At 41.7% G+C, this 13,747-nt stretch overlaps 1 non-coding gene and 1 pseudogene across 1 annotated transcript; one reads left to right on the plus strand and one right to left on the minus strand.

Annotated features, from left to right (window-relative positions):
- Positions 1-13,747, minus strand: part of LOC141680103 (aquaporin TIP1-2-like) — a 139,454-nt pseudogene that overhangs the window by 19,167 nt on the left and 106,540 nt on the right.
- Positions 11,514-11,620, plus strand: LOC141681542 (small nucleolar RNA R71). Its single transcript, XR_012558970.1, has one exon. It is a non-coding gene; the product is annotated as a small nucleolar RNA R71 (small nucleolar RNA).

Here is a 13,747-nt window from a genome sequence, read left to right on the forward strand (position 1 = left end):
CTTTCTAAAGTGTTTGCCAACTACACTAAATCCAACTTTCACAACATCACTTCCACTCTGCAGTATATTGGTCTTGCAGTTGTTTTCAATCAAAGGATCAATTTTGGCAAACTACTTTTACCCATTCTTTTGAGACGTCTCACTACTGCTTTACGTGATCATTCTACAAATCGTAGGGTCTCGTGCTACTATGCTCGTTTTCTCATGCTCATAGCAGAACATATTCTCTCACCTGAGCATAAAGCCCTTTTTGCTAACTCCTCAGTAACCAAACCCCCTCCTGTAAGCAAAAAGATTTACACGCGCCAAGACACAACTTTCAAATTCATGCAAGTTCCAGTACTTGTATCTGCTTTCATGGCCACTTATATTCCTTTAACTATCTTCAATCTTCCCGGTCATGAACAGCAATCTCAACCTCCAGTGGTTCAAACCACCCAGGCTCAAACATCAGATGCTCTTCCTCTACAGGTAATAGTTCCTCAAACTCAACCTATTCCTACTTCTGTTGAAAGACCCCCAGTGGTTGATAGGACTGACCATGAAGTTGTAGAACCACAGCTTCAATCCCAGGTCATAGAGCCAAACACAGAGTCACAACCTATCTCAACCTCTCCCCCACTGTCTAAAATGTTGCCTAGAAGGTTAGTAGGAAGTAGTTTGTTAGTAGATGTGAATGAACCTTCAGCTCTACCTCCACCCAAGAAAAGGAGAACATTTACTGAGGCATCTGAAAGCCCATCCTTGTCCTCCCAACAGGACATGGACTTTGAAATGGCCACTGAACAGTTACTAGAAACATTCTCTCAACAGGATGAATCTATTGAAATTCGCCATAGGGCCATGGCATCCTGTACTGAGTCAAGCACAATTCCATTACTCACAATGGAAGCATACATACCAATAGATGATACTCAGGACATGGAGCGAGGAGTGCACATAGAGTCGGTTACAGTGCCTGCCATAGTTACGGCAGAAGAGCAGTCACATGCTTCTGAGGGAAAATCTGACTCTCAGCCACCTTTAATAGAGTCATTTTCTCCCCTCCCAGATCCAACACCTCTGGCTCCCTCACGGGATTCTCCACTCGCAGATTTATCTGGAGAAAGTGGAGGGCAACTCGGTCAATCTATCCCTGAAGCAATTCAGACATCTATTTCACATGAAATGATAGGTTTGACTGAGGATCGGGACTCGTGAATTCCCATTGCACCACTACTGACCTCTCTTGAAGAGGCTAGGGTGATTTTAAATGCAGGTACAGAAGATCAGCATCAGGAAGACTCCTCACGAGCAATTATATTGAGAGATACACATGCACGTGAGTTGAGTGAATCAAACAGGAGAGATATTCAGGTGAGCGCACACACAGACACAAACACTGAAAATCTGTTAGCTCAAATTGCTGATCTCAAGGAACAACTTGCAAAAAGTCAGGATGAAGCTAAATCATTCAAAGCACAAGTGGTTGAACGGTCTTCTTCTTCCACCTCTGTCAATAATCAGCTGGCTCTCATCAGGACTGAAATATCAGATTTGAAGACATCTGTTGTACCAAAGCTAAACTCAATCCAGGCATCTCCAACGTTATCAGCTAACGACATTTCAAACTTCTGCTCTCTACATACAAGAATGACTTCTCTTGAAGACTTGGTTGAAATGAATCATTCACTGGATTCCTCCAGATTTCTGAAGATAGAGACGGGTATGCAATATTTGAATGAAGGGATAAAGCACTTGTACTTCATGATAAAAAATTCTCACTGTCCCAATGAAGAACAAAGGACTTTCTTTGAAGGGCCGTCTGGTGGAGGCTCAGGCTGGGGAGGTGATGGAGGTCATGGAGGATCTAAGGGAAAGTCTGTAGAGGATTCCTCAACTAAGGGGGAGAAGAATGGGAGAAGTGAAAAGGGAAAAGAAAAAGATTCGTCTGCTGGAGGCACAGGGAATCCTGATGATATCTACTATAGTGGAGAACAGGATGACTTTGATATTTGTGACGTTCCCACTGAACCAGTCTTGGAAGATAAAGATGGTTTCTTTGAAGCTGAGGAGGAAAGTGATTTTGGAGAATGGGAAGAGGAAGCTCCAGTGGATCCTCTGTTTGAGAAAGAGTTTCAGCAGCAGCAGTCAAAGATGAAAAGAAAAGAAGCTGACCTCAAAAAGGTATCCCTGATCATTGACATGAGAAAAGACATACAAAGAACAGAAACTCTTCAAAAGCAACGTCTTCATGACATTAAAGCTCAAGAAAGGAGAAGAGATGTCAGACTGAAGATTGGTGAAAAATGGGATGAAGCTAGGAGAGTACTTGATATGCCTCAGCTGAGCACAAACAATGATAGGCAGTTTCTACATCTTCTGGACAAGTTGGAGATCTCTAATCCAAATAACGACATGTACATGAATGCTATAAAGACTGAAGTCTCAAGGATCACAGCTGCCTTTGACAGATCCCTAAATGAGATGAGCATATGTTAGGGCGAAAACACGCGCTAATATTCACGCAAGTATACGCGTTCGCAAGTAATATAGAATACTTTCTAGTTCGTTCCCTCAGAGACTCAAACTAAATTATTGTCTAATTAAACTCACTCACCAATGTATGATTACTTCTCAATGTTAAGATACTAACACTTAAAATTGTTGATTAAATATTAACTATAATTAACTACTTAATTAATCACTTAACTAACACTTCAATTTATCAATAATAAAACACTCATGAGATCACAACTTCATTATTACTTCCTTCTATAGCCATTGTTATTACCTTTAGCATGTGACAGTGATGATATTAATCGAATAACACGAAACTGATAAAAGCCAACTTTCATTGTACTAATACCATTCTACCAAGCATCCACAATTAAGATAGAAGTTGAATAGTCATCAATTATGTTGAGTTCCCATATGTCTACAGAAATTGACAACACAACGATTTAAGCACAAGTTATTCTTTTTGATTACATAGGGCAAATAAAACTGTTAGAGTTACCCACTAATCATGTACAACGTACATGAACCTATGCTAGCATGGCAAGTTCTAAATCTCAAGATCCACCGTCGCTTCACAAGAGATTAACACCCTATCTTATATGTTCGCGACGCACATAAGACGAATACGCACAACCAATACTAGATATCATGCAATCATCACACACTAAAGTATTAAACAGTTAACTAAAGAATTCCATAATAAATCCGTTGCAACCCCATGATCATGATTAGCCCATAATAGCACTCATCGTCATCATGGGTTCATATGAAATCATGATAAACAAACACAAGAAAATAATAACTAAACTAATTATATTAAAACAGAGTACGTCACAAGAGTAAATAAGTTCAAAGCAAGAAAACTAGCATCCAACGTTACAACGAAACAAGAATCACAAGAATATATGCTTCCTCTTCGTTGCGGTGTGCTAAATCGGTCTTCTTCCTTATCTCTTTCGCTCCTTGCGTAAAAACACAATCTTCTTCAATCCACACTTTTGAAAACATCTCAAATCTTCTTAAATAATAGTCCCATAAAACTCAGATTACATAGAAGTGGAAACCAAACAGAAGTAGAAGTCCTAAAATAATTTATCTTTTTTTCCCGACCCTGCGCGGCCGCTCAGCATAGCTGAGCGGGCGCTCAGCTTGCTGCGCGGCCGCTCAGCAATGCTGAGCGGGCGCTCAGACCTCTACTGGAAAAATTCTGATTTCGCTTCATTTCTTCACCGTAATCTGCCATTTTCTTTCCTCTCGCAATGGTGAACACATGCCAAGGCTTATTCTTGATGATTCCTCCCCTGAAATGTAACTAAAACCCTGAAATGCATAAACACTAGAAAAATGCATCAAATACACAAAATACTTGATTTCAAGACACCAATTTAAGCCATTTTAAGACGTTCTAAGTGGTATAAAATGCCACTTATCACACCCCCAAACTTAAATCGATGCTTGTCCTCAAGCGTCACATACTCAAAAACAAATAAAAACATGCATGAATGCAATCTATATGAAAATGCAGCGATCCCCCTTACTACAATTAACCAACCAAATTGTCACATCTCAACGAATGCAGTTAGACAACTAAAGATCAATAAACTCATACAAACGGACATACAGCCAGAAACGTGGTGTGTGCAAATGCTTAACAGATATGCTTCGGAACTAGACCAATTACTATGACTAGACTATCCTCAAGGCAATCCTATGATTATACAAAGAACAAAAAATTCTAGGCACAAAGTGATATACAACACTACAAGAACTCTGGAGCTTACTACGGAATCGTGCTTTTTATTTACAACTCAAATGCTTATTTGACCGTGCAATGAGTGAGGTCCACAAAAGACTTATACAATGGTATCCATGTAACGAGCGTTAGGTTAGCGGATCCCAGACTCTAAAAGCCTTAGGTCACTAGGCACAAAGTCCCCTAAGAACTTAATAACTCGAATACCAAGGAGCCCACTCTTGATCAATTATGCAAAAATTTATATATATATATATTTACTTCTGAGCAAGTGCGTTTCGCTCCATCTTGCTCAACCCTAGACTACTCGCACCATATGCGAGCCGGCTACTAGCCATTTGACGCCTAGCCACAACTAGCAACAACTTCCATATTTTTTTCTCCAAAATTTTTTCTTTTTCATGCCTTTATCACTAAGAACCTATAATCGAATTCTAAGCATAATAAGCAGATTGACCTTGAAAATAACCAAATCATAACAACAATCTAGCCCTTACGCATTCTCTAAGACTTAGTGAACTTACAATTGTTTCTAGCATGCATATCAACCTACACAACTTCATATCACTTTAATGCTATCACTACACTCGCATCAATATCACAATTCAGTCGATAAATCATTGCAAAAGGGATCATGGTACATGCATGAGCTATATGACATTCATAACAAACAAAAAATACAAAACTATATGGCATAAATTATGCAACTATATGAACTAAACTATCATGAATATGCAACTAAATGACACACACACAATATTCCTTAACTACCACCCCCAAACTAAAAATCTTCACTGTCCTCAGTGAAAGTAGTATAAAGGAACACAGGGTATACCTACTCGGAGTCATCATCATCATCACCCTCAGTGGGTGGAGTATCAGGCGGCGGGTATGCAGAGTCCTCACCAAAAACTGGCCACTGGATATCAGCTCCAAGGCCTCGAAAAGCAGTCCCTAACGCAAGGGTGAGCTCCTGAGCAAACCTACTCTGCATTTCATACATGGCATCCATCCGCCGTGAAAGCCTCATATACTGGGCATCAACCATCCTAGCACCCTCCTGAGCTCTCGAAGAACCAGCCTCATCACGCCCTGGGCTAGCCATAGTAGCACCTCGTGCTGGACGCCCTCCTGGAAGACGATAACCCAGCCCATGCTCCTCAGGCTCACCACCGGTCCACTCCTACACCCATTCAGAGTGCCAGAATCAATCAGAGCTGCTGGCAACTGCAACTGCTCATGAGCCGGCCAGTTCACTCCCACTGCTCGGCATAGCTTCGTAACCGTAGATGCATAAGGGATGTTCATATGCTTCGCTCCCCTCAAAAACTTCAGAATTCCTTGGTAGATAAACTCACCAAGGTCCACATAGTATTCCTCATTCAGAATTCCCCACAACAACTGTGCTCTCTCAACTGTGACCTCGTGTGCATGTGAAGAAGGCAAAATATTAGCACAAATAAATGCATTCCATGCACGGGCATACCTGTTCATGGCGATCACCGGAAAGTGACGATACTCATTAGTGCCGGTCCTGCATGTCCAAACTGTGCCCGGTCGACATAGAGTCGCACAAATCAAATCCAAGTCAAAATCCTCAGCAGTCTTTTCATTCCAGTTCTCCTCCTCGGGCTTCCTCTCTCGCTGTCCAATCACACGGCGAATCGCCGCAGGATGATAATCAACCGTCAGCCCACGGACCACAGAAAACCCATTCTTTTCGGCCTTCGCGTTCGCGTAGAACTCGCGAACAACGCTCATCGGTACTGCTTCGGGTGACTCACAAAAAGCTATCCACCCCTTCTCTGCAATCATGGGTAGCAACTCACCATCCCTCCCCGATGGTAAAAACACCCTCTCTTTCAGAATCGGCTTTCCCAACAGCCTAGTGTACTCCTCCTCCGCAGCTCTGTCAGTTAACCGAGGCCTTGCAGCAGTACCCCTCGATGAATCAGCAGTAGGAACTGTGCTGCTGCTGTCAATAGTGCGTGCTCTCTTGGGTGCCATTGATTCGTGAATAAAAGTGTGTAAGAACTGATTTTTGATGTTTGTGAGAGGGTTTAAGTGTAGGAAGTTTTGTGGGAGATATGTAGGATAGGTGTATGTATATATAGGGTGTGGATTAGATTAGGGTTTTGGGAATTAAGGAGTAAAATGATGGGGTAGTGGGAACAAATCATGGGTTTATGGGCTAAAACTGTTTTTGTGTGTTTTTTTTTCTGAACTGAAAAAAATTCTGGTACTCGACCCCTGAGCGGTCGCTCAGCAAAGCTGAGCGGGCGCTCAGCTTGCTGCGCGGTCGCTCAGCAAAGCTAAGCGGGCGCTCAGCTTGCTGCGCGGTCGCTCAGCAAAGTTGAGCGGGCGCTCAGGGGGTCACTGGAATGTTTTTTTCATCCCCTGTTTTCTGATTTTTTTTTGTGTTTTTGGATAGGTTATTAACTTCTAAGGGTTCCTGTAACAAGAATTCATGGGTTGCCTCCCACGCAGCGCTTCTTTTTCGTCATTAGCTTGACGTTTCGTACCCTTCTCAAGTAGTCAACAAAATGGCACTAACCACTTCTCGGTTTGCCATGTCCCCATAGTAGTGCTTCAACTGCTGACCGTTAACCTTGAATGCTAGGTCCGGATCATTCTCAAAAATTTCCACCGCTCCATGTGGAAACACAGTTTTGACAATAAAAGGTCCAGACCACCTTGATTTCAACTTCCCAGGAAAAAGTCGGAGCCGAGAGTTGAATAAGAGAACTTGTTGCCCTGGCACAAATAACTTTGGATGTAGCTTCCTATCGTGCCACCTCTTCACCTTTTCCTTATACATTTTGTTATTTTCGTACGCTTGAAGTCGAAATTCATCAAGTTCATTAAGCTGAAGCATTCTTTTCTTACCAGCTGCATCTAAATTCAGGTTCAACTTCTTCAATGCCCAGTAGGCCTTATGCTCAAGCTCCGCAGGTAGATGACATCCCTTACCGTACACCAACTGAAACGGTGACATCCCAAATGGAGTTTTGTATGCTGTTCTGTAAGCCCAAACAGCTTCATCGAGCTTTAAAGACCAATCCTTCCTTGACGGACAAACAACCTTCTCTAGAATGCGCTTTATCTCTCTGTTAGACACTTCCGCTTGACCATTTGTTTGCGGATGATAGGTAGTAGCTACTCGATGATTCACATTATAACGCTGCATCATAGAAGTGAACTTACGGTTGCAAAAATGCGATCCTTCATCACTTATGATTACCCGAGGTGTTCCAAACCTTGTGAAAATTTGCTTATGAAGAAAATTTAGCACTGCCTTTGCATCATTTGTCGGTAAAGCTTTAACTTCGACCCATTTTGAGACATAATCAACTGCCAGCAAGATGTACTGATTATTGCAAGACGAGATAAAAGGCCCCATGAAATCGATTCCCCATACATCAAAGACCTCGACTTCAAGCATCACATTTAATGGCATTTCATCCTTCCTTGACAAATTTCCCACTCTTTGGCAACGATCACACCTTAAAACAAACTGATGAGCATCCTTGAACAAAGTAGGCCAGAAAAAACCTGCTTGCAGAATACGAGCTGCCGTTTTCTCACCACCATAGTGTCCACCATAAACCGTGGAATGGCAGTCTCGTAATATCCCCTCCGTCTCACAGAACGGGATACATCTCCTGATGAGCTGGTCAGCTCCCTGTCTAAACAAATATGGTTCATCCCACATATACCACTTCACCTCATGTAGAAACTTCTTCTTTTGAGCGGATGTCAATTTAGGAGGCATTATATTACTGACGAGATAGTTTACAATATCTGCAAACCATGGTTCTTCCTCCTGAATTGCAAACAACTGCTCATCCGGAAAAGATTCATTGATTAACGTCCTATCTTGTGAATTAGAATCGGGATTCTCCAACCTAGAGAGATGGTCAGCTACTTGATTCTCAGTACCTTTTCTATCTTTGATCTCTAACTCAAATTCCTGAAGTAAAAGCACCCAACGAATGAGTCTCGGCTTCGAATCCTTCTTAGAAACCAGATAGCGAATAGCTGCATGATCAGTGAATACTGTTACTTTCGTACCAAGCAGATAAGATCGAAATTTCTCAAAACTAAAGACTATAGCCAAAAGCTCCTTCTCAGTAGTGGTGTAGTTCCATTGGGCACCATTTAAAGTCTTACTCGCATAGTAGACCACATGGAAGAGATTTTTCTTGCGCTGTCCCAGAACTGCACCTACCGCATAATCACTCGCATCACACATCATCTCAAACGGTTCTGTCCAATCTGGTGCTGTAATAACTGGTGCAGTGATCAAACTCTTCTTGAGAGTCTCGAATGCTGCCAAACATTCATCATCAAATTTGAAAGGCACATCTTTCTCAAGCAAATTGCACAACGGCTTAGATATCTTTGAAAAGTCCTTGATGAATCGCCGATAAAAACCCGCATGACCAAGAAAACTACGGATTCCTTTCACAAAATTAGGTGGTGGAAGATTTTCAATGACTCCCACCTTGGCCTTGTCCACCTCCAGACCCTTGCTAGAGACCTTATGTCCAAGGATAATGCCTTCACGCACCATAAAATGACATTTCTCCCAATTGAGCACCAAATTAGTTTCCACGCATCTTTTGAGTACGGCGCGCAGATTATTCAAACATTCATCATATGAGTGTCCAAAGACGGAGAAGTCATCCATGAACACTTCGACGTTATTTCCAATCATGTCAGAGAATATAGCCATCATACATCTCTGAAAGGTGGCCGGGGCGCCACATAACCCAAACGAAACTCTGCGAAAAGCAAACGTGCCAAATGGACAAGTGAAGGTAGTCTTTTCCTGATCCTCTGGTGCATACAAATCTGATTATACCCGGAATAACCATCCAGAAGACAAAAATACTCATGACCCACCAATCTGTCAAGCATCTGATCAATAAATGGAAGAGGGAAGTGATCCTTCCTTGTGGCTTTGTTCAATTTTCTATAATCCATGCATACTCTCCATCCTGTAACTGTTCGAGTAGGGATGAGCTCATTCTTTTCATTTGCGACCACAGTGATACCTCCCTTCTTAGGTACACATTGTACGGGGCTCACCCACGAGCTGTCAGAAATAGGATAAATGATGCCTGCATCTAGCCATTTCAGAATTTCTTTCTTCACCACCTCCTTCATGATGGGATTCAGTCTTCGCTGCTGTTCCATAGTTGGCTTACTACCTTCCTCTAGCAGAATTTTATGCATACAATATGAAGGACTTATCCCCTTGATGTCTGCTATGGTCCATCCTATAGCCGATTTGAATTCTCTCAAAATCCTTAAGAGCTTGTCTTCTTCACTACCTGAAAGGTCAGATGAAATAATAACAGGTAACGTAGATGAATCACCTAAAAAAGCATACCTCAAGTGCTCAGGTAATGGCTTGAGCTCCAAGGTAGGTGCTTCCTCTATTGATGGTTTGAGCTTCCCTTCAGCGTTCTTAAGGTCAGAAGTACCAAGAGATTCAAATGGTATGTCCAGCTTTCGCTTCCAGGGAGAAGCGTTCAGATATTGTAATTGCTCGTTGCTATCTTCATCATCGCTGTCAAAATCCCCCACTAAGGCCTTTTCCAATGTATCAGACATTAGCATGTGATCGAGTTCCGAAGTAACCGCAGAATCAATCACATCCACTTTTAAGCACTCCTCATCTTCTGTAGGGAATTTCATTGCCTTGAATACGTTGAAGGTCACATCCTGATCTTGGACCCGCATAGTAAGTTCACCTTTTTGCACATTTATCAAGGTACGGCCAGTAGCCAAGAAAGGCCTTCCCAAGATTATGGGAATCTTCTTATCTTCCTCAAAATCCAGAATAACAAAATCTGCTGGAAAGAAGAGCTTATCCACCTTGACGAGCACATCCTCAACTATGCCCCTTGGGTAAGTAATGGAACGGTCAGCCAATTATAGCGACATGTATGTGGGTTTTGGATCAGGCAGATCCAGCTTTTTAAAGATCGACAACGACATCAAATTAATGCTTGCTCCCAAGTCACAAAGGCACTTGTCGAACGTCAGATTGCCAATTGTGCAAGGAATGGTGAAGCTTCCTGGATCTTTCAGTTTTGGTGGTAACTTTTGCTGCAGCACAGCGCTGCATTCTTCCGTGAGAGCAACGGTTTCAAGGTCATCCAGTTTCACCTTCCTTGAAAGAATAGTCTTCATAAACTTTGCATAACTAGGCATTTGCTCCAGAGCCTCAGCGAAAGGTATATTGATGTGAAGTTTCTTGAACACCTCCAGAAACTTCCCGAACTGTCTATCCAGCTTTTGTTGCTACAATCTCTTAGGAAAAGGTGGTGGAGGATAGAGCTGTTTCTCCCCTGTATTAGCCTCAGGCAGAGTGTGTTCAACAGTAGTCTTCCTTAGTTCCGCCGCTTTCTCCTTTTGCGTAGATTCTTCACCTCTAATTTTAGCTTCTACTTCTTTTGCCTTTTCAGCATCAACTACTTTTCCAGACCTTAAGGTAATAGCCTTGACTTGCTCTTTAGCATCCTTCCTGCCTGGTACTTCCGTGTCACTGGGAAGAGTGCCAGGTTGACGATTGAGCACTGCATTGGCTAATTGACCGATTTGATTTTCCAAGGTCTTGATAGAAATCGCCTGACTCTTGCACAACAGCTTAAGTTCCTCAAAATCAGCACTTGTAGGTACAGCTGCACTTCCCTGTTGAGGATATGATTGCCTTGTGGCATACTGCTATGGTTGCTAGAATCCAGGTGGGTTAAACTGTTTACTCACTCCTTGCTGATATGGTGGCTGAATAGCATTCTGATTATTCCCCCAGTTGAAATTTGGATGATTTCTGTTGTTAGGATGATAGGTCGCTGGCACAGGCTGCTGTTGTCGCTGAAAATTATTCATATACTGAACCGATTCGTTGACAAGAGAACACTGATCCGTAGCATGAGAACCTGCACAAAGCTCACAAACCATAGCTATTTGATTAACTCCATACGTAGCCAGAGAATCAACCTTCATTGATAGCGCTTGGAGCTGGGCTACAATAGCGGTGGCTGCATCAACTTCCAGAATACCTGCTACCTTGCCTGACGTCATCCTCTGAGTTGGGTTTTGATGCTCATTTGCAGCCATCGTCTCTATAAGATTATACGCCTCAGTATAACTTTTAGCCCATAAGGCGCCTCCAGCTGCTGCATCGAGCATGGGCCGAGATTGAGCCCCCAAACCATTATAGAAACCAGTGATCACCATCCAATCCGGCATTCCATGATGTGGACATTTTCTCAACATTTCCTTGTAGCGTTCCCAAGCCTCGCACATAGATTCTGTAGGTTGCTGCGCAAACTGAGTAAGAGCACTCCTCATAGCAGCAGTCTTTGCCATCGGATAAAACTTCACCAGAAATTTTTGCGCAAGATCTTGCCACGTAGTGATGGACCCAGCTGGTTCAGAATGTAACCAGTCTTTAGCCTTGTCCCTCAGTGAGAATGGGAAAAGCCTCAACTTGATAGCCTCATCAGTCACGCCATTATACTTAAAAGTGCTGCAGATCTCGACAAAATTCCTTATGTGCATGTTGGGGTCTTCAGTTGCTGCTCCTCCAAAAGAAACAGAATTCTGCACCATCTGAATAGTGCCCGGCTTGATTTCAAAGGTGTTAGCTTGAATAGCCGGATGAAGGATGCTTAACTGAATGTCATCAATTTTAGGTCGAGAAAAATCCATCAGAGCTGGATCAGCTTGAACAATACGATCTCCCATGTTTACTGGTTCAGTTCCTGAATCCGAATCCTCAAAATCTAACTTCTCCGGAATATCAAGAACTTCGTTTGTCTCCTCAGCTGTATCTAAAGTCCTCTTGCGAGCACGAGAACGAGTTTGCATAAACGCTTGCTAAAGTACCTGAAACACAACCGAAAAAATTAAGTAACTACTACGTCCTAATCACCGAGTCCTAATGACCAATGATGGTAAGTACATAAACTAAACAAATACACCGAGTCCCCGGCAGCGGCGCCAAAAACTTGTTAGGGCGAAAATACGCGCTAATATTCATGCAAGTATACGCGTTCGCAAGTAATATAGAATACTTTCTAGTTCGTTCCCTCAGAGACTCAGACTAAATTATTATCTAATTAAACTCACTCACCAATGTATGATTACTTCTCAATGTTAAGATACTAACACTTAAAATTGTTGATTAAATATTAACTATAATTAACTACTTAATTAATCACTTAACTAACACTTCAATTTATCAATAATAAAACACTCATGAGATCACAACTTCATTATTACTTCCTTCTATAGCCATTGTTATTACCTTTAGCATGTGACAGTGATGATATTAATCGAATAACACGAAACTGATAAAAGCCAACTTTCATTATACTAATACCATTCTACCAAGCATCCACAATTAAGATAGAAGTTGAATAGTCATCAATTATGTTGAATTCCCATATGTCTACAGAAATTGACAACACAACGATTTAAGCACAAGTTATTCCTTTTGATTACATAGGGCAAATAAAACTGTTAGAGTTACCCTCTAATCATGTACAACGTACATGAACCTATGCTAGCATGGCAAGTTCTAAATCTCAAGATCCACCATCGCTTCACAAGAGATTAACACCCTATCTTATATGTTCGCGACGCATATAAGACGAATACGCACAACTAATACTAGATATCATGCAATCATCACACACTAAAGTATTAAACAATTAACTAAAGAATTCCATAATAAATCCGTTGCAACCCCATGATCACGATTAGCCCATAATAGCACTCATCGTCATCATGGGTTCATATGAAATCATGATAAACAAACACAAGAAAATAATAACTAAACTAATTATATTAAAACAGAGTACGTCACAAGAGTAAATAAGTTCAAAGCAAGAAAACTAGCATCCAACGTTACAACGAAACAAGAATCACAAGAATATATGCTTCCTCTTCGTTGCGGTGTGCTAAATCGGTCTTCTTCCTTATCTCTTTCGCTCCTTGCGTAAAAACACAATCTTCTTCAATCCACACTTGTGAAAACGTCTCAAATCTACTTAAATAATAGTCCCATAAAACTCAGATTACATAGAAGTGGAAATCAAACAGAAGTAGAAGTCCTAAAATAATTTATCTTTTTTTCCCAACCCTGCGCGGCCGCTCAGCAATGCTGAGCGGGCGCTCAGACCTCTACTGGAAAAATTCTGATTTCGCTCCGTTTCTTCACCGTAATCTGCCCTTTTCTTTCCTCTCGCAATGGTGAACACATGCCAAGGCTTATTCTTGATGATTCCTCCCCCGAAATGTAACTAAAACCCTGAAATGCATAAACACTAGAAAAACGCATCAAATACACAAAATACTTGATTTCAAGACACCTATTTAAGCCATTTTAAGACGTTCTAAGTGGTATAAAATGCCACTTATCAGCATATTTGTATATTATCAGAGTGAAGGATCTTTCAAGGTGTCACTTCATCTGTT

This window comes from Apium graveolens, chromosome 8 (assembly GCF_009905375.1).
Source record: "Apium graveolens cultivar Ventura chromosome 8, ASM990537v1, whole genome shotgun sequence".
Lineage (NCBI taxonomy): Eukaryota > Viridiplantae > Streptophyta > Magnoliopsida > Apiales > Apiaceae > Apium > Apium graveolens.